This window comes from Fundulus heteroclitus, unplaced genomic scaffold (assembly GCF_011125445.2).
Source record: "Fundulus heteroclitus isolate FHET01 unplaced genomic scaffold, MU-UCD_Fhet_4.1 scaffold_41, whole genome shotgun sequence".
Lineage (NCBI taxonomy): Eukaryota > Metazoa > Chordata > Actinopteri > Cyprinodontiformes > Fundulidae > Fundulus > Fundulus heteroclitus.
In genome coordinates, this window is record NW_023396824.1 from 114,519 (window position 1) to 137,710 (window position 23,192).

Here is a 23,192-nt window from a genome sequence, read left to right on the forward strand (position 1 = left end):
TCCCCTCCTCAGTTTGTCCTGATCGACACACAGTGGCGAGTGTAAATTCTTCACCAGCCTCAAGTTTAAAACGTGGAACCTCCATTACAATTTGGTCCTTCGAGCCGGATTGGGACACTTACCCCTGTTTCAGCATGCAGTTCAGCCGTGATGCAGCAGTTAGACCGAAGCGGCAAACCCGCCCACCTTCATACTTAAAGGATTATGAAACCAGCGAGATGGGACACTGGTTTCAGCCTCTATTTGATTATCGAGGAGTACGAGCTGAGACGAGATGTGATGATAGCTTGTATTCGCCGCCAGAGGAGGGAGCTGCCAAGATGACACCCCTCACCCCCCCATCTATTAAAGCCGGATGGCCCAGTAGTCAGTGGGAAATTACGGTAGATGAGTGGGTTGGTTCCCCAGAACAGAAGATTACCGAACCACAACGGCGGAAGAGCGTGGCAGAAGAGGACAGCAAAGATTATTCTGCACTATCATCGCATCACAGGCAGTTGACGCCGACCTTCTCACCATACCGCTCAGAGCTGGAGATGTTAAGGAGGCAGGGAGCCGAATATGAACGGTCTAAAGAAGCAGTACGTTCGGAGTTGGCCGAACTCAGAGAATTAAAGGAAGAAATGAGGAGGAGGCTGGGATATTCTTCACAGAGCACAGCTACGTTCCAGCAACAGTTCGAAATCCCACCACCAATATATGCACCGCCACCCCCTTCGACATGGCGGGGAAATGGAGAGGAAGAGGAGGAGGAATGGCCTGATCCTCCCCCGTGGCCCGAGACAGAAGAGGAGGCTGAATGTTCTCCATCAGCACAGCCCGTCTCGATCATGTTGGAAAAGCTGATGAGTGATTTACAGCTCATAAAGGATCAGAGCACGGCAGCACAAGCCAGAAAGCCACGGTTCTGTAGACCCGCCACGCCACGAGAGAAGATGCCGACAGATCTTCGGGCATCTTCGAAGGCAAGAGGCTGGGATCGAATGAGTTTGCACCCCCCTTCAACGTTGCCAGTTCTCACGGAACAAACCTATCGAGGACCTAGACCGAGTATTCCCTACTTCGCTAGACGAGACCCCAGTGACTTTGCTCGGTTGAAGATAGCTCTGACTAATCTATTACCACCTGATGGAACAGAGCTGTTCAAGTATCAGATCCTGGTGGACCACCTCAAACTCGAGGAAGCCAAACTCATAGCAGATTCTTATCTGAACTCCGCCACCCCATACTCAGACACGATGGAGGCTCTAAGTGAAAAGTTTGGCCAGCCGCACCAGATGGCATTGAATAGGATTGCTGGGGTAATGGATGCGCCAGACGTCTGCCGAGGTGACTCAGCAGCATTTGAGAGGTTTGCCCTCGAAGTTCAGTCGCTGGTTGGGTTACTCAGAACCTTGGGTTCAGAGGGTGACGCCGAGCTGAGATGTGGATCTCATGTGGCCCGCTTGCTGAGTAAATTACCTGCAGAGCGGCGTGCAGACTTCCGTCGAGCCATGTTCCGCCATCCCAATGCAGTCTACACTTTAGTGGATTTTGCTGAATGGCTTCAGTATGAAACCTGGTGTCATAATTCAGACAATTATGATTCTGGAACAGGAAATAAAGACAAATTAGGAACTCAGAAGAAGAGAGTCACGACGGTGCTGCATGGAACCAAAGACGGTTCCATTCCCAGGACTTCGGGGAACAAAGGCATTAAATCAAACCGTTATTGCCCATACTGTGGAAGTACTCATCATTATCTCAGCCAATGTGCGGACATTCAGAAGTTGTCCAAGGACCAACTGTCGCAGTGGATGAAGGACCACGATAGGTGCTGGCGCTGTGCAAGATCTCATCATGCAGCCCAATGTGATCTTCGAAAACCCTGTAACCTGTGTCAGGGGAGACACCTTCAGGTGCTTCATGATGTGAACACCAGAGATAAGAAGGAGACAACTAAAGAGGAGAGTTGCCTCATCAGTACCGCCACTGATATGCTGTACCTGGATCGACCACTAGAGGGTGGCAGAGTCTTATTGAAGGTGGTCCAAGTCACTTTGCATCATGGAAATCAGAGTCTCAAAACATATGCCATTCTCGATGATGGCTCTGAGCGCACCATGCTCCTGCCCCCTGCTGCTCACAAGCTTGGTCTACAGGGAACCCCAGAGACTTTGCATTTAAGAACCATAAGGCAGGATATTTAAATTTTGAAAGGCGCTTCAGTCTCTTTTCACATATCTCCTTCCTTCAGCAGTCGCAGCCGCTTCACGGTGAATGGAGCCTTCACCGCCGATCGTCTGGTCCTAGCAGAACAGTCCTACCCAATTGACAGACTCCAGAAGCAGTTCAGGTATTTGTCCGATCTGCCTCTACATGCTTTTAAGAATGCACAGCCTCTGATCCTCATTGGTACAGACAACCCTCACCTCATTACCCCCATTGAGCCAGTTAGGTTGGGTCCACCGGGTGCGCCAGCAGCAGTTAGAACCAGGCTCGGATGGGCTCTCCAAGGACCGATGAGATCAGAGGGCAGTGGTCTCCAACACGCCCAGTGTTTGTTTACATCTGCTTACCACGCTAATATGGACCTACTGAAGAATGTGGAGAAACTCTGGCAGACTGATGTTCTTCCCTACCAGAACGAAAAGACAGTGGCTCGTTCCAAGCTGGATCAAGAAGCTGTGGACCTGTTGGAGAAGAGAACGGAACGGGTGTGCGTGGATGGGATTCTTCGTTACGCTACACCACTGCTACGGAAGAAAAATATGCCTGTTCTTAAAGCCTCTCCCGAATCAGTGATGTTCAACTTGAGGAGCAATGAGAAAAGATTGAGTAAGAACCCAACGATGGCTAACACATATCAGGAGGAGATTCGGAAGCTGGTCCAGGCTGGTAGTGTGGCGAAGTTGGACCCCCAAGACACTACATCTGATGGGGAGTCGTGGCTCATTCCTCATCATATGGTGAGCCATAACCACAAGAACAGGCTGGTGTTCAATTGCTCTCACCAGTACCAAGGCCTCAACCTCAACGACTTCCTACTACCTGGACCTACCCTCAGTGCATCACTTCTGGGGGTGTTGATTCGGTTCCGGGAACATGCTGTCGCCATCAGCAGCGATATAAAAGGGATGTTCCACCAAGTTCGCCTCCTCCCAGAAGATAGACCCCTTTTGAGGTTCTTGTGGCGGGATCAGGCTAAAGACCGACCACCAGACATTTATGAATGGCAGGTGCTTCCCTTTGGCACCACCTGTAGCCCCTGTTGTGCGACATATGCCCTCCAGCGTCACGTCACTGACCACAGTCAGGAGGGAGAGGATGTGCGATTTTCGGTGGAGCGGTGTTTCTACGTCGACAACTGGCTACAAAGCTTAGCATCTGTGGAGACAGCCAGAGCCTTGGTGGATAAGCTCCGGGCGTTGCTCCTCTCCGCAGGATTTGACCTTCGTCAATGGTCAAGTAACGCAACGGAGGTGATCAGTCACTTACCAAGTGAGGCCCGTTCCCCTGCGACAGAGCTCTGGCTGGCACAAGACAAGCACGATCCATCGGAAAGCACACTTGGACTTAGTTGGAACCCTCAAAAAGACCTCATTGGTTACAAACACCGTCCCCTCAGTTATGGGACATTGACCATGAGGAACATCTACAAGGTTCTCGCCTCCCAGTACGATCCCCTGGGTTACATCTTGCCATACACGACCCGTGCCAAGGTGATGGTTCGTCAGCTGTGGGAGAAGCGGCGGGATTGGGATGACCCTCTGCTCCCTCTGGATGTCCAGCAGCTGTGGGCACAGTGGGAAAGTGAACTTCAACTACTTCCCCAAGTTACCTTACCCAGACATTACACACAGGCAGCTGATGATGCTTCAATCATCAACAGACAAGTACACATATTCTGTGATGCTTCGGAACAGGTTTATGGGTCGGTGGCGTACCTCAGGTCTGAGGATAGTCAGGGTCAAGTACACCTATCCTTTATCCTCGCTCGCTCACGGGTGGCACCCAGGCGACAATTGTCCATACCCCGGTTGGAGCTTTCTGCAGCCCTAACAGGAGCCCAACTAGCTAAGCTGTTGAACGCAGAGCTTACCCTGAAGATCGACACTACAACCTTGTGGACAGATTCCACCACAGTGTTAAGATGGATCCTTGCAGACTCCTGTCGCTATAAAGTATTTGTGGGCACCCGAGTGGCCGAAATTCAAGAGTTAACTGACTTGAAGTCCTGGCGTTATGTCGATTCAGCCAGAAATCCGGCTGACGACATCACTCGGGGTAAGACCCTAAAGGATCTGTCTGAGCCGAACCGGTGGAACCAAGGACCCCCCTTTCTACTCCAGACTTCAGATTGCTGGCCTACCGATCCAGCCACCCCACTGGAAGAGGAACACACGGAGCTGCGGAAATCAGTCTTTTGTGGTGTAACTTCAACGATTACCTCCTCGAACGCCGACCCTGAAACCTATAAGGACTGGCAGGAATTCCTTGAGTCCACGGCCCAGACTCTGCATACGGCGGATGGCAAAGATGGACACCTGAGTGCGGAGGACTATCGCAAAGCGGAGAGACACCTTGTCAAGAGGATACAACACGATAGCTTTCCCGAAGAGATCAGGCGTCTGAGTTCTGGCAAGCCGGTTGCTAACAACAGTAGGTTGCGTGCCTTAGCACCCCAGTTGGATGAAGACGGAGAAATCAGAGTAGGGGGTCGGCTGAGATACGCGAAGGACCTGGAGCTGGGAGCGGTGCATCCCATCGTTCTAGATCCAAACCACCCATTCACCAGACTGTTAATACAGGATTACGATCGACGTTTGTGTCATCCAGGCCCTGAGCGATTGTTTGCGGACATACGTCGGAACTTCTGGATACTGCGAGGAAGAGAAGCGGTTCGACGGTATCAGTCCCGATGCTCTGACTGCAGACGTTGGAAGGCCAATCCTACCGTTCCTCAGATGGCTGATTTGCCCGCTGCGCGTCTCCGCCTCTTCAAACCTGCTTTTTTACTCCACAGGGACAGACTGTTTCGGACCATTTCAGGTCAGAATTGGGAGGCGCAACGAGAAACGATGGGGTATCATCTTTAAGTGTTTAACTACCAGGGCAGTCCATCTTGATATCCTCACCCACCTTGATGTTGACTCCTTCCTCATGGCCTTAAGAAGATTTATAGCCCATCGGGGTACGCCCTCGGAAATCCTCTCAGATCGAGGAACTAACTTCTGTGGAGCGGAACGAGAGTTACTTCAAGCCATGGCAAAGATGTCTCCGGACCTACAGCAGGCCCTCGCCAAGCAAAAGATTGCTTTCAAGTTTAATCCCCCTGGCGCCCCTCATTTCGGCGGAGTGTGGGAAAGAGAAATACGCTCGGTGAAAATGGCTCTGTATGCCACCGTCGGGGCTCAACCGTTGCCCGAGGAGGTGCTGAGGACAGTTCTTGTGGAGGTGGAGGGAATTCTGAACTCAAAGCCATTAGGTTACGTTTCCTCCAGCATCGCTGATCCAGACCCAGTGACACCAAACCACCTGTTGATGGGGCGGCCAGATGGGTCGCTGCCTCAGGTTGTGTACCCTGCAACTGAACTTCCCAGCAGACGCCGCTGGCGGCACTCCCAGGCGTTGGCCGATCAGTTCTGGTCCAGATTCGTCAGGGAATACCTTCCCAATTTACATGTCAGACAGAAGTGGCAGACCACTCAACCTGACCTGAGCGAAAATGCCGTGGTCATGCTCATGGATCCTCAACTTCCCAGAGCCCTTTGGCCAGTCGGACGAGTGACTAAAGTTCACCCCAGCGCTGACGGCCACATCAGGTCAGCAGATGTTCGAGTTAAAGATCGAGTTTATACTCGACCGGTAGCGAGGATGATTGTTCTTCCGGCAACACCCGGAAGAACAAGTCATTAAAGACTTAGTTCATCGCCTTTGTTTGAAACAAATGTACTTCATACATTTGGGGCGGCTGTTACAAAGGCTCTAGTGTTTATTACTTTAGTTTGGGAAGAGGAGGTGCGCCACCCGGTGGCGAGTTCGAATAGTACATGCAGCAGCTGCAGAAGCACTGTAGCTCTGAGGGAGGAGATGTGCAGCTGCTGCTGACGGCTCCGGTTGGGGTCTATGTGCGTTCCTGACTGAATGTAAGTGCTTGTTGTTGAATGTATTAAGGCAGTTTACTTTGTAGTTCGGTCTGTATTACATGCTGATGTTGTAGTGTACGAGTTGCCGGTTTATTGCAACTTTTAATTACTCCATGTGAGTAAGCCTGCTAGCTCTCGGTTGTAGCATTTGTTCAATGTATGAGGTGACTTAATGTGGGCTTATTTCTGTTATGTTTAGACCACACACACATGCCCAATCGTACCAATACCCTACCTACCTCTCCATCTCCAAGCCTACCTCATACTGCATGTTTGTATTGCTGCTGAACTGCAATTAAAGAGAGACTCAAACCAGAAAATCCCCTCCTCAGTTTGTCCTGATCGACACACAGTGGCGAGTGTAAATTCTTCACCAGCCTCAAGTTTATAACGTGGAACCTCCACTACAGGTAGTAAGGTTTCTATACAGTAATTTATTAATTTTGTGGACATTAAATGGTGTATAAAAACTGGTTGTCCTAAACTTTATTCTTCTATGTCCATTTTGCTCATCATGCGCAGATGTTTATGTCATACATTTAATATGTGTACATCCAAGTCATTAATGACTTTATTTCTTGTTTTTGTATTTTTTCTGTTTGTCCAGGATAGAGAGATTGTGGAGAGATGTCTTTGGAGGAGTCTTGGATCTGTTCTACACAACATTCTGCAATCTAGAGGCAGAAGGTCTACTCAACCCGGACAATGAGATCCAGCTGTATGCACTGCACTGGGCCTTTCTTCCACAACTTGACAGACATCTGCAGCTGTTCAAAGATGGCTGGAACCACCATCGACTGCGCACAGAGAGGAATCAGTCACCACACCTACTATGGTCTCAAAACCAGTGTGAGGGTGAAGATCCCTACCAGGTTTGTAGTAGAAACAAATCTCAAGGTTTATGTCAGAACACTCAAAGGGCCTAATTGAAATGACGGTCAAACTACATGAACTAAAAGGGCGTGTGGGAGCATTGAGCTGACCCACCAACATTTTCGTTCATCTTGGTCATGGTATTAAATTAGCTTTAGTTATACTTTAGACTTGGAACAACCATTATTAACCAATTAGGGCCCATAACTGTATTTACAACACACACAGATCTGTTTATTTAGCAAGCTTTAGCAAGTGCCATTTTAGTCTTAAGTGCTGAGAATTTATGAAATGTATGTAAATATTTTGGTCAGAGTCCCTGTTTAGCATGGATAACTACTAAAACAATAGCAGGAGGGAAAGCTTAAACAGGCATGCTGTTGCAATGACCTGGATAACTGAAAATTTGCACAGGGATACAAAAACTATTTGTTTTTCCAAGTGAATACCTTCACTTACAGACGACAGATTAAGATCTCAAGATCTTACTAATTAAAACACATCTACATGATGTTGAATTTCTAAATTAAAGCCCTCCAAAATATCTACGTTAAGTAAAGTTGACTTAAGTTGCTGTTGATATTGCTACGAAATGGTCCGATTTCAGGGGATACTGTCACTTTAGCCTGACAGTAACATCTCCAGATTATGGTCAATAAATTTCATCCTCACCTAAAGTGGAATTTCAAAATAAAAAGACTAAATCTCTATATTTAGTCACTTTGTCCTCAGTTGCTGTCAATGTTGCTACTAACCCTTACGTTTTAAGTGAAAATTAAAAAAGCAACTGAGGTTTACATTTTCACACTAAGTACATATTAATTACTTACACACACACAAAATAAAACAAGGTCCAGAAAAAAAAAACTGAAATAGAAAAAGGTAACCATTAAGTGTTTAAAAATATTAAGAACATTTACATTGTTTGCTGACAGAACTTTGCTTTCAACAAACAAAAATATTCTTAATTCTACAAATACAAAACTTAGAGTGTAACTCTCTCTACAACTTCAAAATCACACTTACAAAGCACAAACTGTTTTAAAAAATAATAACCTTCATAGTTAACTCCTATTAGGTATTTCATCATTAAATGGAATTTATCTGAAAATATTTTTAAATAAGGAAACATGTTCAGTGATTTTTCCTTGGCTACATCGTCATCCAAAATCCTGTTTGTGGCGCAGCAAAGTGTCATGACTCAGTACTAAGACTGACACTTAAGATTTAGTCCTACACTTAACTCAAATTGGGACTATGATGTTGATAACTTTTAAGCACATCTTTGAGCCAAGATTTTTTATTTTTTATTTTTTTTACAAGTAAGTAAACTCTTAGCAGTGTTCTTATGAGTAATTCTGACAAGCTTGATAAATATGGACCCAGATTTTTAAAATATTACATTTCCAAGAGTATGTTGAAAATGCATTAAGAAGTGATACTTATGTAATATATTGATAAAGTTTTGGACTAAGGCCATTATTTAGATGATGTCCAACATACTGTGTCAAACAGAACACTAGGCTTGTAAGTAATGATCATTATTATAATACAATATAATTTACTTATCTCCTAAGCTCAAGATGGCATCCTGAAATGCATTATTTTGTCTACAGCCGAAAGGTACTCACTTTACTGTCATTGTAAAATAAAGAAACCAAAATTTTATAAGAAATCACATTTTTAATAAGCTGGAATCAGAGAACTTTTCTTTTTAAAAAATGACTCAAACACAGAATCATTCAGAATTAATCATTGCATCACTATTACAAAGCACAATGATTAAATTTGTTTAAACCATTGGTTAAAATTAGTCCTTAAATTTAACTCGACTTGCTCATTTGTGTTCTTGCAATTAGATTTAAGAGTTTATCAGTGATTGTTTGAAAAAGTTCTACCTGAACAGGGCAAACGGCAAAGTATTTTCCCCCACTGTCTGTCTATCCTTCTTTATCGACAATATGACCCTCAATCAAAAGTTACATACTTCTTAAATTGTTTGCAAATCTCTTTTAGGTTGACATGGACTATGGCATTGACTGGGAGAGTCCACATGGTCACCACCCTGAAGGAGTGCCAGTGCCCGATGTTCAGGTTCCACGGCCCTTGACTGAAGTGGAATTGCAAAGACTGCCAGATCCTCAAGGACCTTTTTGCAATGTTCTGAATGTTTACAGTGAAGCAATTAGCACACTGACCGACATATTGGCAATTAGCACACTGACCGAGAGGTTTAAAAATGTAATTTTTAACTTTTATGTTCAGACATTTCAGTTAAAGTTAATTGCGGATAGTTAACATTTGGTGAAACTAACCATAAACCATAGCTGAATAGAAGGGTCTTTAAAGTATAAGGCAGTTCTCATATTTGCTTAAATTATGTTGCTTACATTTGAAATTATCTCACTAATTTGTTGATGACTAAGTGTGTTGAATTTCATAAAAAGAACTTAAGTCGGTAATTCATTTGTCGAATGTTTTTATTACCACCAGTGCTTTGAACAAATACAACTAAATTAGATATGAACTTGTTGTGTCACTGTCTCTATCAGTGCTTGTGAACAGAACTAAATGAGATCTGAACCTTTGTCTCTGTCAGTGCTCAAATCTGACCAAATCCAGAGTAGGAAGAAGATATGCTTGCCATCAAGTCATGAACAAAGTCTTTATAGTTCATAGTATTTTTTGACAGCTTTAGAGTCAAAAAACAAGTTGATGACTGTGGTAGGGCACAATCGATTATTTCCACCTCCAAGTTTGAGGAAACAACTCCCCAGCCAGTCCAGAACGTGAGCAACGTCTTCAGGACTTCCGGAGTACCTTACAAAAATACACAGGGGAAAAAAAATTCAATACACACACTGACGCTCATATACTACATGGAGCAAGTCTTACTCCAGAACAAAGGCAACATACCATCCTCTATAAATTTACGGAGGAAGGTCATTATTCTGCAGTGGTCCTCCAGGCTGACGATGTCCTCATCGATGTCCTCATCCCTTGGCCAGTTGATATTGTCCAAAATCATATACCAAACATTTAATAAATTAGTTACTTATATGAAATGATGTTTCTATATCCTGATAGATTTTAACAGATACCTTATAAACTAAGATGCAACATGCACATAAATGGGAAAAAGTAATTAAATATAACAAATGTATTTGCATTACTTGTGGCGTGATATCTGCATTGCAGGCCCTTGGGAATAGGACTTCCACAGCATCTGGCCTGGAGCTAAAAAACTCCCAGACACCCGTGTCTTTTAGGCCTCGTCGGATTTGTTTAACCTGCAGGGTTGTCCGTCCAAGAACCTGTAAAATGAAACAAAATGAGTGGGGTCTACTAGGACACATTTACATGCTTTATATTCCAAAACTCATTCATCTCTATTCATCCACAGTCTGTAACAATGTTAGTGCTCCTTTTGATTCCCCTACTGACAAGCTCAGTGCTCGTCCCTCTGGTTTGTACTTTGGGCTTTAACTGAAAAAAAGCATGCTATTGTCTCTTTAAGAACAGGCCAAATTACAAGGACCATAATTGTTAATAGCTTACAGCATGGATCAGTATTTTCTCCCTCAGCCACCACCTGTTGTTCATTGTGACACCAGGCAGGTCCCAGGGCAGTGTCACAGAAAGAATCTGGGATTTGTCTTCTTCGGACAGGTCCTTGGTTCCTTCCAACTAGTGATGGGTCCGGCAACACCGATGCGTCGGCGCATGTGTCGGTCTCATAGAGCGAAACCCGTGTCGATGTGTGTATTGCTACGGAAAAGTCACGTGACCGATACAGGAACTGTTTCGGTCACGTGACCAATACAGCACCTGTTTCGAACTGACTGACGCGCCAAACTGTTTCTGTTCCCTCTAAGCTGCACGCGTGTGCATTCGCGCACAGCAGCGCGCACAGCAGAGCTATGCTGCGCAGTACAGAAAATCCAAGCTGAACTGTAAACAAAATAACGGTTAATAATGGTTAATTTTTAACCATTTTGTAACTCTGGTGTGATGGTGTTGTACCACAGTCTCGCTCTGTGAGCGCCAGGTGCTGATCGGAGCGCACCACTGATGGATGGGTTCTGCAACGCTTTTTTGGTTGGGCGGGTTGCGCTGTGCGTCTTTGTTCTGAGCGTCGTTTCAGAAAAAAACGGCTGATCTACACTGAGTAGAAAGTTGCTACTCTGAGTAGTTTTTCCTCCCTTTGTCATACTCAGCATGTCCGATTTCAGAACAGATGATATCAGTCAGGTAACTAAACACAGCGCCCGATCAACCATTTGTAAAAAAATAAATAAAAAAGCCAGTCCACAAGCATCCCCCTTCACATTATTTATTGACTGTATCTAAAAAAAATCAAATATATGTTTAATTCAAATGAAAATATAAAATAATACAATGCAACATACAATGATTTAAATTGTATTGTGTATACTTGGTCATCAAATCAGTGTCAGTTAACTCTGTCAATCAGGTTGCCTGTAGGCATTTTTAAGGCCCAGCAGGTGTCAGTATTCAGTGACACAGTATCGGCACAGTATCGGCACTGAGTTGCAATGTGTCGAAACGTTTCATGACGCCTCATCGACCCATCACTTCTTCCAACTGATCAGTGACATCAATACAGGAGAGCCAAATACAATATTTGTAATATAGGCAATTAAAAAAGTAGGTGCTTGGCAATACATTTTTACAACTATTTGATAACAGTGCGGTTTGGAAACACTACATTATATAAATAAAACGTGTTAATTCAGACCAGTGCCAAGACATCCCGGACATCCTGATCCACACAGTCTGACAGGGATATGTTTGCCATCTCTGGACTGCCGCCAAAAAGTACATGGATGATTGCTGTGCTTAGGCCAGTGAGACATGGGCCCCCATTCAAGAATGAATGACCAACCATCCTTCCTGCAGTCACAAATAAATCACCCTCCAGGAGCTCCCGACTTGTTGAGGGAATAAGGTGGTCACTCTCTCCCTCGAAGAGAAGCATTTTCCCTTCAGAGGAGAAACTGTCAAATAACAGACACAGAAATTCTTCTGTATGCAAGAAAAATGTAGAGTGACATACCTTTTTTTCATCCAGAAGGAAACCACTCTGGACAGCTCCCATCACAGTGGACAACACATGCCGCGTTACGCCTTCACCAATAGCAGAGTCACCTATGTCAAAAATGTGCTTTTATTATAAGTTACACCACAGGCTTTTGTAAAAACTACATCATCTAAGTCATAACTGCACAGACTTAACATACTAAATTCACATATCTATGTATTTGCAGGAATAGTAAAAAAAAATTCACCAATCAATCTGCAAGTTAGGGGCCTTGCCCATTCCACCCTGGGCCTCTTGTATATTGAGATGATCGCTCTGTGTCTCTCTTCTTCAGAGTCCATGAGACTCAGGGTGAATGTGAGGGGCTCCATATGTTGATTCTTTTCTAGAGCTGCCTGTGTGAAAAGCTGGGCTGCTTTCTCTGGGTCCAGTTGTGTAACCCAAGCTTAAAAAAGGGTAAATTACATTAGGAAACAGTAACTGAACCTTTAAGAGTATGCATGTACTAGGGCTGGACAATAATTCAATAACGATATATATTGATCGATAGACAGATGGTTCAATATAAAAAACAGGGGTCAATAAAAGAACAGTGCATTCTAGCCTATCATGTAGGTTAAGACTAGAGTTATTATATTCTGCCAACCAATCATAAACGCAGGAAAGCTCCGTCAGCCTTCAGAGAGTTCAGAGAGCACGTGTTCTTTTTTTAACACTTACAGTTTTTGTAAAAAGTTGGTAGAATAATGGGTTGTGTTTGAATCCATTTATTTAAAAACAGGTCTTTAGGCTACAGCCGAAAATGGCCAGGGCTGCACTTAAAATGTATATTTTCAATTGTTTTAATAATTATCGATATCAATCAATATGATTTCTATTTTATCGATATGCTTTTATTTTTATATTGTCCAGCCCTAGCATGTATATGGCTTCACTCAATTTAAAACACACAGTGTATACATGAATTTTTGATTATCTATTTAAAAGCAGCTCTGAGATGTTATGAAGATGCAGCATGGAGAAACCTGAACATATGGTACAAGTTATTATAATTTATTAGACTATCCTTTATAGCTACACTCTTACAATCAGTAGTGACCTCTGTAGGTGGGATTCCAGGACCAGGTGCTATTCCTCTTGCTACTGATATAGAATGACAACCAGTTACTAAGTGACATGATGTGTGTTCAAGGGTTGTGTCAAATCTCATCCTTAAGCAATTTCATAACATATGGGGGGAGTTAAGTAAAACATATAGGACCAATGATTTTATTGATTAGCTCTACCATGCCTTATGGCAATGTACTTACCATCAATGGTGGCCTCTGTGGGTGGGTTTTCAGTGGCACTTGCTGCTCCTGCTGAGATGGAATGACAGAAATTAGCATGTGAAAAAACACTATGTGACAGACCAACTACAGTGGTAGCATTCAGAATATTTCAACAAAATTGTTTTTGGATTTTCACATGGAATATTTCAACTTCCAAAACAAATAAAGAAAATAAAACTTCACTAGTATTTAAAAGTACAGAAACTCTACCCTCATTCACATCTAGCCCTGGGTCATGTGAGGTTGATGCTGAGGCCGAGGCACTGGCTGTCCCTGTCCCACTTTCCCTCTTCCTGTTTTGGGTCCTGTCACCCTGTAACTCACTTGAGGGTAATCATTATATCATCAGTTAGTCAGTAATGGTCATAACACACATGGCAATATAGCCATGTACAACTGCCATGCCTTTGGTTACCTAAAAAGCCATATATGCAATTATTATATCTGTTCTGGGATTTGGTCACAGTTCTGTTTGACCAGCACTAGTATCTGGATAAAATACCACATTTCCGTTAGTGTGTGATGAACTTGAACTAATGTATCAAATAAATAATATGTATAGTAAGTTGCTTTCTAATTTATCTTAACGGCAGAGTAGCCCATCCTGGAGCCATCAGCAAAAGAAAGCTACATTTTAAGAAGCTACAATTATACATGCAAAAAGAATCATAGCCTTTTTCTTCACACTCTGGTCACGCACCTGAATGAGTGCATGGGCACGTAAGCCATGCTATCATTTTATGATAGGAAATACTGCTCTCTTCATTGTTGTGTTGCTTGTGGAGAAGGGTGTTCAGTCAATTTAATATTGCAATATCTCCCCACACATAATAAAAATAGAACCACTTTTATAAAACAAATAATCTAACTTTTCACTGATAACGTTAGGCATACAATCACTTGCAAAAAAACAACATCTGGCCTGAATAGGTCATCATTAACTGCTGAGAAAACAAAGCTTTTTAGCTGATTAACAAACATCCCCATTAGGACTACTTTCAGTACCGTTCACAGGTCCTATTGTGTTCCCTTATGTGGGAAAATGGAAATTCCTCTCCACACAGAAGACATGGTTGTAATGATTTAGACTAAGGACCCAGTATTCAGACAGACAATTAGATAGAGATTAACAGGATTTATTCAAAGTGATGACGGGGTGGATCCAGCAGGCAAAAAACAATCCAGGCTGGGTACAGAGCAGAACATCCAAGCAAAAAACTAACAAGAACTGGGCAGAGTCAAAAAAGCAAACAGGTCAGATACAAAAATACAGAATGCTGAAGAGCTCTTACCCAGTGGCTGGAGAACGGGTGAGTAAACATGTGCGGCATGAGAAATGGGGACAAGAGATGTGACGTTCTGGCAGGGAAGCAGCAAAAGAGGCAGACTTAAAAAGGCAGGAGAACAAAGGAGAGAGGGAGAGCCAATTAAAGAGACCAGGTGGAAGTAATCAGAAGGAGAAGGAGTGGCTGAAAGACTGACAGGAATAGTGGCAGGGAACAGGACAGAACTAAACTGAAAGCTTGCCGAACCCTGACAGAATAATATAAAACAAAGACCAAAATCAAACCCAAACTATTCCATAATCCAAAAGTAAGACAGAACCTAAAATCATGACGGCCTAAACAACACAAACAAGACAGACTAGACCGGGTGGGTGGATGGGGGTACCAGGATGGAGGGACAGACATATTAAAAAAAACAAAACCACCCTGACAGGGCGAGCGAAAGAAAACAGTTCTACCAAAACCTAAAACAAAAACAACCCAGACAGGGTGAACTAACTACTAACTGAAATACTTCAAAATCAGTCTCTAAAACAGAGTCTGGTGGGCGTCCCGGAGCACGGCCCCGGCGTGTCAGGTTCTCCGGCGGGCGTCCCGTAGCACGGCCCCGGCGTGTCAGGTTCTCCGGCGGGCGTCCCGTAGCACGGCCCCGGCGTGTCAGGTTCTCCGGCGGGCGTCCCGTAGCACGGCCCCGGCGTGTCAGGTTCTCCGGCGGGCGTCCCGTAGCACGGCCCCGGCGTGTCAGGTTCTCGGGCGGGCGTCCCGGAGCACGGCCTAGGCGGGACAGGCAGACAGGAGACCGGTGGTGGCGCAGGACCTCAGAAGATCGGCGGCGAAACGAGACCCTCGGAGGCCAACCCCTGGAGAGAGAGAGAACGGAAACTGGCGCCGGACTAAAGGCTACAGAAGGCGCCGAACTACAGGCTGAGGGGGGCGCCTGGCGACTAAGGAGAGAGCCTGGCTACAGGCGACTAAAGGGGGCGCCTGACTAGAGGCGACTAAAGGGGGAGCCTGGCTAATGGCTACGGGCGGCGGCGCCTGGCTAATGGCTACGGGCGGCGGCGCCTGGCTAATGGCTACGGGCGGCGGCGCCTGGCTAATGGCTACTGGCAGGGCCTGACTACAGGCTACGGGCAGGGCCTGACTACAGGCTACGGGCAGGGCCTGACTACAGAAGAAGGAGAAGGAGTGGCTGAAAAGACTGACAGGAATAGTGGCAGGGAACAGGACAGAACTAAACTGAAAGCTTGCCGAACCCTGACAGAATAATATAAAACAAAGACTAAAATCAAACCCAAACTATTCCATAATCCAAAAGTAAGACAGAACCTAAAATCATGACAATGGTGTTGAGGGTCCAATTTCTGAAGGTCTACCAATAATTTCTTACAATTACAAACACAAATTAATACATTTAGGTGACTCCGTCTATAAATCTGAAAAGCAGCAACACCACTGGTCCACAGGATTTCTTTAAAAATTGCATTCATTGAGAAATCAAGCATTACCTGTTCTGTGCTGACATTACACTGAAGGGGGCGAACGTATAATGTGGTATGATGGATGATGAGAACAGGATCCTTTAAGTATTGGGCAGTGTAGCCCTCATCTGGACAAGGGAGAAGTGACAGCTGTCCACTCCTGGTGTTGCCACAAATCCTCATAAACTCAAACCCCCCAGCATCTCTCAACTTTGGATAATTTATATATACAAATTCCGTAAACTGCTGTGGGCTGTGTAGGTCACCTGAAAACAAAAAAGCAAAACAAAGTTCTTTGAATAAACATTTTCATAACAATGAACTTTTTTGAATATTTGTTTTCAGTGTCTTTACAATAAATTACACATAATGTTTTAATGTGGTATTGATATTTTCTCAAGAATGGATCTTGAGAAAATATCAATGTCTGGTCAATACTTTCTGTGAATAACTGCTGTATAAATATAGGCAAAAAATATTTACACATACAACCCCCCCCCCAAAAAAAAACACCTTTACATAAACATCCACATTTGCAAACTGTAAAAACGAGTATAAAATTCAATCACGCAATCAAATGACATACCTCGAAAACACAGGCGCCTCTCCCCCAATCCTGCTCTTAGTAGGCGCTCCTTCTCAGCCCTTGTGGGCACCACTGCACAGTCTTTACGGGCAAGGGCACAAAATGTGTGCGTGTATGTAATTCTGGGTGTGTGAGAAGGTGCACTGGCAGAACTGGTTTGCTGGTTGTTAGCACCACCAGCCTGCCTAGTGTAGGGTGCAAACAGCCTCGACACTTCAGCTAGAAAAAGGGAATAATATAGAAAACAAATGCTAGCAACACAAAACCTCATGCTGTATTTGAACTTAACATCACAGCAGCTTTCACTTTAGGAAGGTTACATATTAGGGATCACAGGTTGTCAGCAAACTAACTTACCATCAACAGGATGTCGGCCCATAGAAGAATGACTGGCTGTTCCTGGTCTTGCTGCTGCTATTAATATTGAAATGAATATATTAGGATGTAATGCTCCAGACAAGGATTCAGCATAGTGTAGCAGATTCTCTGTACTCAGACTTGCAACCTCAGGTATGACTGAGTTATTACCAACAATCAATTTTAAAGGCAAAGCTTCCAAATTAAGTCAACAGACGCAAAAAGTATAGAAACATTTGTATTAGATTGCAAACTTGTCACGCCAAACACTGCACCGTATAACTTCTTCGCCTCAGTCAAATTAAATATTTATTAAATAGTATAGTTTTACTAATTATGATTACACTGAATATCAAAATGATGTAAGTTACACAAATACACTGGCTAGCTGTTGCGGCTAGCCAGCGGCTTACCGGATCTGGGGCTGACGCCTCTGCTCTCCCCAGGAAGAGATGGGGGGCAGGGGTGGCTAGGGTAAGGTCGGGGTGGGAGGGGGTTTATTAGGTATATAGTGGGTGATGGGGGGCTGTGGTCGGATGGCCCGTACGGGTCGTGTCGGCCCCCCCTCTTTGGGGGGCCTGGTCCGGGGGGCGCCTGGTCCGGGGACGGGGCCGGGGGTCGGGCACAGGCAGTCGTATTGTTGAATTGTGGTGACCCCCCCCCACTTGGGATTTTTGGATGTGAATGCTATGTGGGAATGTGTGTACAGCGTCCTTTTTTTTATTTATTTTTTATTTTATTTATTTATTTATTTATTTTGGTGTCTGTGTGTGGCGAGTGGGGCACAAGGGAGGGATGGTGTGAATGAGTTTTTTTTCCCCCAGGTTTGGGTTCGGTCCGCTCCCTCTCCCAAGATCATCTCAAGTCTCCGATAGGTGCGGAGCCCATCCCCCCACGTCCTGCCCTCCTCCGCTGCGTTGGCGGGCGCCTTGACCCTCTGGCGCGTTGACGGTCCTCGGGTTTGGGGCGGGTTCCCGGGTGGGCGCCGGCCCATTCCCGGCGGTGGCTTCGCGGGGCCTGGCCCCCCGGGGGGCGGCCGGGGCCCCTGCCGCGGGGGCGGGGCACCCCTGGCCCCCAGGGCCCATGGCCAGGACCACTTCAGCGCGGCGGGCTGCCGGCGGAGCCCACGGGCTCGTCCCCGCGGCTCTTGGGGGCGTCAGCATTGCGGTGGCTGGGGGATTTCCTCGGGGTCGTCTCTCCTCTTTCCTCAGGGGGGGTTGTAGATTTCCTGTGAAGGCCCCTCTCGGGCGCACTGCTTTGGGGGCCCCCTTGGGAGTCCGGGGTTATGGTTCCCCTGACCCCTGCCTCTGTGCTCGGGGAAGGTGGGTCTTCGGTTCTCCACAATCACTATCAAGCCATTTCCTTCTGGATAATTTTCACCTAAACTAGTGCACTCTCACAAACTTCCACAGGTGCTGGGTCCCAGGTATTAAATGTTCACTTATATACAGAAAGGCTATAATTTATTTACTTTCTTTTACTTTTTTAGGTATCACATTACATATGTCAGCTTAAATAATAATACATATGATTTAGCAATGGTATCAAGGTGTTACACGATTGTATCTGTTGCTTTATGTCTGTTGGTTGTGCTGTTCTTTTTGTGTCTCTTTCCAGGTGATGGAGCAGACTGTCATGGTTGAGTTTTGGTTTGGCTTTGTTTTTCTGTTATTTTCATTTTTTCATCTCTTTTGGGTTAGGTTTGACTTTTTATTTATTGTTAGTTTTCAGTCATCAGTTATTTTCTGTCAATTTTCACTTCACCTCCTCAGCAGTCAGTCACACCTGATATCATTTACCAGTCAATTAGCCAGACCCTGGTTCCACCTGTGAAGTGTTCTATTTAACCTGCCTCTGCCTTCAGTTCAGCACTGGGCCGTCATCATTCCACACCTCTCCATGCCAGTCCCCGTTTTGCCTTGGAAGCTTTGTTTTGCTCCTGTTGTTAAGGTTAGTCCTGCCAGTCACTCTAAAGACTGTTCGTTCACTGTTTGTTCCTGGAGAGGTTCTGCTCTGTGTCCTGGTGTCTCCAGAGAACTGCTAACTGGACTAGCCATCCTGGAAAGGCTCTGCTCTGTGCCCTGGTGTCTCTCAAGTTCTGCTAACCTGACTAGCCGCCCTGGAGAAGCTCAGCTCTGTGCCCTGGTGTCTCTCAAGTTCTGCTAACCTGACTAGCCGCCCTGGAGAAGCTCAGCTCTGTGCCCTGGTATCTCTCAAGTTCTGCTAACCTGACTAGCCGCCCTGGTGAAGCTCAGCTCTGTGCCTTGGTGTCTCCAATGAACTGCTAACCTGAGGGCTATGAGGCCTGCTAGCCGAGCAACACCTAGTAAGTGTGGACTCTCTGTCTCCGGGCCGTCAGCTCCTGCCATCATCTACATCCCTGACTTTCTGCAGTCCTGAACCTCCGGTCTTCATCACTCATCACCCAGCATACTTCTTTCAATAAAGACTCAAACTTTTAGTTCCGTGTGTGCGTCCTGAGTTCATCGGTAAACAAAACCTTGACACAGACAGAGGACGTTTTATCATTCTCTTCCTTTTATCTCTTCTTTCTTTCACCTCTTCTTTCTTTTTTTTCTCTTCTTGTTTTTCTTTTACTCTCCTACTTTCCCATTGTATAATTTGAAATTCTCCCTGCAGGAATCACAATAAAGCTATTTACACGCACAAATCAAGCGGAGCATTATGGCGAAAGCTGTTTGCTCCACTTGTGAAAGTAAAATCTGTCGAGCTCTATTTGGCATTAAGATATCAATTTTCATTGCCACATTGCTAGACAGGACACTGGGGAAAAAAAAAAAAGTTACACAAATACAATAGAACCGAATAAAGATACATAAATAGCTTTATTTGTCATTTTGTATGCTTAAAGTGCGTACAGAACTAAATTTCGTTTGCATTCAGCTTGAAAAAAATCACTGTATACATACATGTATACATATATATATATATAATGTTGCTATAGACATGCTCACGTGTCTGCTCTGTTGCTGACTGAATTTTGCAAGGTCAGTCTTTAGATTTGCTTGGATGAAGTCGCTTGCAGTTATAGATAAAAATCCATCATGATTTGCACTTGGCTGTTTGCTAGTGATAGTTGGCTGATGGCCCGTAGCTGCTACCAGTGGTATAAACACAGCAGTAACCATGGCAACTGTGAATTCTGTCGGCATTGAAAGGAAAACAATTTATTGATATGTCCGGAGAGCAGAGCTTATCTATGACATTTGCGTCTGTGCACAATTTGTTTTTTCAGGAGCGTAGATGTGGTACCTTCAGAGTTCATTGTTAAGTGATCTTGCACTCGTGACGAAAAGACAGCGTATGTTTGTGTGCGTGTCTCTCACTAGCTTAGCATGTAACTCCTATCACCGGTTCTGCAGCCTCGCATTTGTTTCCTTTCTCCGCCGCTTCTCGCGTGGCAGAGTAATTTATGGTAATACACCGGCAGACGTGAAGAGCTAATTCTTCAAACAGGAAGTCGCGGACTTCCTGTTTGCGGTAAGGCGTATTGTGTCACTTCCTGTTGTTGCTGTGTGAACGACGGAGCTTTGCTCCAGGCTCTCTCGCTTTTTATCTTTAAACCTCTTTGCTGTAACATCTGTTTCCAAACATAAGCACTTTTAAAACATTGTCTGTGGCTGCTCATCACGTTTGGGAACTCCTCGTGTTTCACACGGTTTGTTCTTTGGCGTGATAATAGGGCGTTAGCCTAGCTTTAGCCTAGCGTTAGCCTAGCACTAGCCAAGCCTTAGCCTCATAATGGCTTCTCCGTCCTTGACTAAGTCTCCTATCTGCTGCTCTCTGTGTCAGATGTTCAGTTATTCCTCTGCCTCCTTTAGTGATGATGGTACATGTAATAAATGTAGTGTTTTTGTAGCCTTGGAGGCGAGGGTGTCAGAATTGGAGACCCGGCTCCGTGCTGTTGAAAAACCAGCTGATAGCCGCTCTTTTGCTAGCGCGGAGCCGCATAGAGTAACTTCACGTAGCGAACCTAAAGCAGTAGCACCCGAGCAGCCTGGTAACCAGGCTGGCTGGGTGACAGTTCGTAGGAAGCATAGCTCTAGATTACAGACCCCAGATCACCACCAACCCATCTGCGTTTCTAATAAATTTTCCCCTCTGAGCGACAATCTCGCCGAGGAGCCGACCTTAATTATTGGCAGCTCCATAATAAGAAATGTGGCACTAAAGAATCCAGGGACCATAGTTAAATGCCTACCAGGGGCCAGAACAGGCGACATAGAATCCTACCTAAAACTACTGGCTAAGGATAAGCGTAAATACCGCAAAATTGTTATTCACGCTGGCGGTAATGACACCCGGTCACGCCAATCAGAGGTCACCAAAGTTGGTGTTGCGTCGGTGTGTGAGTTTGCTAAAACTATGTCGGACTCTGTAATTTTCTCTGGTCCCCTGCCTGATCTGACCAGTGATGACATGTTTAGCCGCATGTCATCATTCAACCGCTGGTTGTCTAGGTGGTGTCCAGAAAACGACGTGGGCTACATTGATAACTGGAGAACTTTCTGGGGAAAACCTGGTCTGATCCGGAGAGACGGCATCCATCCTACTTTGGATGGTGCAGCTCTTCTTTCTAGGAATCTGGCCGGATTTATTAGTTCTCCTAAATGCTGACAACCCAGGGTCCAGACCAGGAAGCAGAGCCGTAGTTTAACACACCTCTCTGCAACTTCTGTACTGTTACCCACCCATTATCCTATTGAGACGGTGTCTTTCCCACGGCCAAAACTTAACAGATCAAAAACTGATCTAAAAGGAACAAATCATAAAAACCTAATAAAAATCAATATGGTTCACCTTGAACCTAAAAATAAAATAATAAAATGTGGTCTATTAAATATAACGTCTCTCCCTCCAAAGACTTTGTTAGTTAATGAATTGATTTCTGATAATCAGATTGATTTGTTTTGTCTCACAGAAACCTGGCTACAAGAGGACTACGTTAGTATAAATGAGTCAACCCCCTCCAGTTATTCAAATTTCCACATTCCCAGATCTGTGGGAAGAGGAGGAGGAGTGGCAACTATCTTTCAGTCTGATTTATTAATTAGTCCCAGGCCAACTAATAATTACAGTTCTTTTGAACATTTAACCCTCAGTTTCCCTCATCCAAACTGCAAAGCAATAAAACCTCTTCTGTTTGTTGTTTTGTATCGTCCACCAGGCCCTTACACTCAGTTTTTGGATGAGTTGTCAGATTTCTTATCTGATTTGGTGTTAAATACTGATAAGGTTATTATAGTGGGTGATTTTAACATCCATGTTGACACTGAATGTGATAACCTTAGTGTAGCCTTTAAAACTATCCTAGATTCAATTGGTTTTGCTCAAAATGTGCATGAACCGACGCACTCTCGGCTCCATACTTTAGACCTTGTGCTGACATATGGCATTGATTGTGAAGAATTAACAGTATTTCCTCACAACCCTGTCCTGTCTGATCATTTTTTAATAACATTTGAGTTTAATCTAACTGAATTCTCCACCCCCAAAAGAGGGTTCCATTATAGTAGATTTTTATCGGATAATGCTGTATCAAAACTTAAAGAGTCTGTCCCCTTTTTAATATCCTCAGTATTGCAGAAATGCCCTGTAGATGGCAGCATTGCTGTTTCTTCCCATTCACAAATCGATACCTTTGCTAACAATGTGACTTCCTCATTGCGTTCTGCATTAGACAATGTAGCTCCCTTGAAAAAGAAGGTGATTATTCACAGGAAGCTGGCTCCTTGGTTTATTTCAGAGCTGCGTTCCTTGAAGCACAATGTTAGGAAATTGGAGAGAAAATGGCGCTCTACACACCAAGAGGAATCCTACTTAATCTGGAGGGACAGACTATTGTTGTATAACAAGACCCTCCGCAGAGTTAGAGCAGCATATTTTTCATCATTAATTGAAGAGAATAAAAATAATCCTAGATTTCTCTTTAGTACAGTTGCCAAACTTACCCAGAGCCACAGCTCTGTTGATCCATCCATTCCCTTAGCTCTCAGTAGTAATGATTTTATGGGATTCTTCATAAATAAAATTGATGCCATTAAAAATAAAATAATTGGCATCCTCC

At 44.6% G+C, this 23,192-nt stretch overlaps 4 long non-coding RNA genes across 7 annotated transcripts; 1 reads left to right on the top strand and 3 right to left on the bottom strand.

Moving 5' to 3' along the window:
- The first annotated feature begins 6,075 nt into the window (after positions 1-6,075).
- Positions 6,076-6,448, top strand: LOC118560281. Its single transcript, XR_004929242.1, has 2 exons — positions 6,076-6,128; positions 6,328-6,448. It is a non-coding gene; the product is annotated as an uncharacterized LOC118560281 (long non-coding RNA).
- A 3,015-nt stretch (positions 6,449-9,463) lies between these two features.
- LOC118560282 lies at positions 9,464-10,014 on the bottom strand. Its single transcript, XR_004929243.1, has 2 exons — positions 9,918-10,014; positions 9,464-9,821 (listed from the first exon to the last, which is right to left on the bottom strand). It is a non-coding gene; the product is annotated as an uncharacterized LOC118560282 (long non-coding RNA).
- A 118-nt stretch (positions 10,015-10,132) lies between these two features.
- Positions 10,133-12,068, bottom strand: LOC118560284. Its single transcript, XR_004929248.1, has 3 exons — positions 11,761-12,068; positions 10,560-10,688; positions 10,133-10,315 (listed from the first exon to the last, which is right to left on the bottom strand). It is a non-coding gene; the product is annotated as an uncharacterized LOC118560284 (long non-coding RNA).
- A 15-nt stretch (positions 12,069-12,083) lies between these two features.
- On the bottom strand, positions 12,084-14,468 carry LOC118560283. 4 transcript variants are annotated; one of them, XR_004929247.1, is made up of 5 exons: positions 14,400-14,468; positions 13,374-13,421; positions 13,150-13,203; positions 12,311-12,508; positions 12,084-12,170 (listed from the first exon to the last, which is right to left on the bottom strand). It is a non-coding gene; the product is annotated as an uncharacterized LOC118560283 (long non-coding RNA). The 4 variants fall into 4 exon arrangements; XR_004929246.1 differs by having other exon boundaries at positions 13,150-13,206; XR_004929245.1 differs by having other exon boundaries at positions 13,374-13,424.
- Between the last annotated feature and the right edge of the window lie 8,724 nt (positions 14,469-23,192).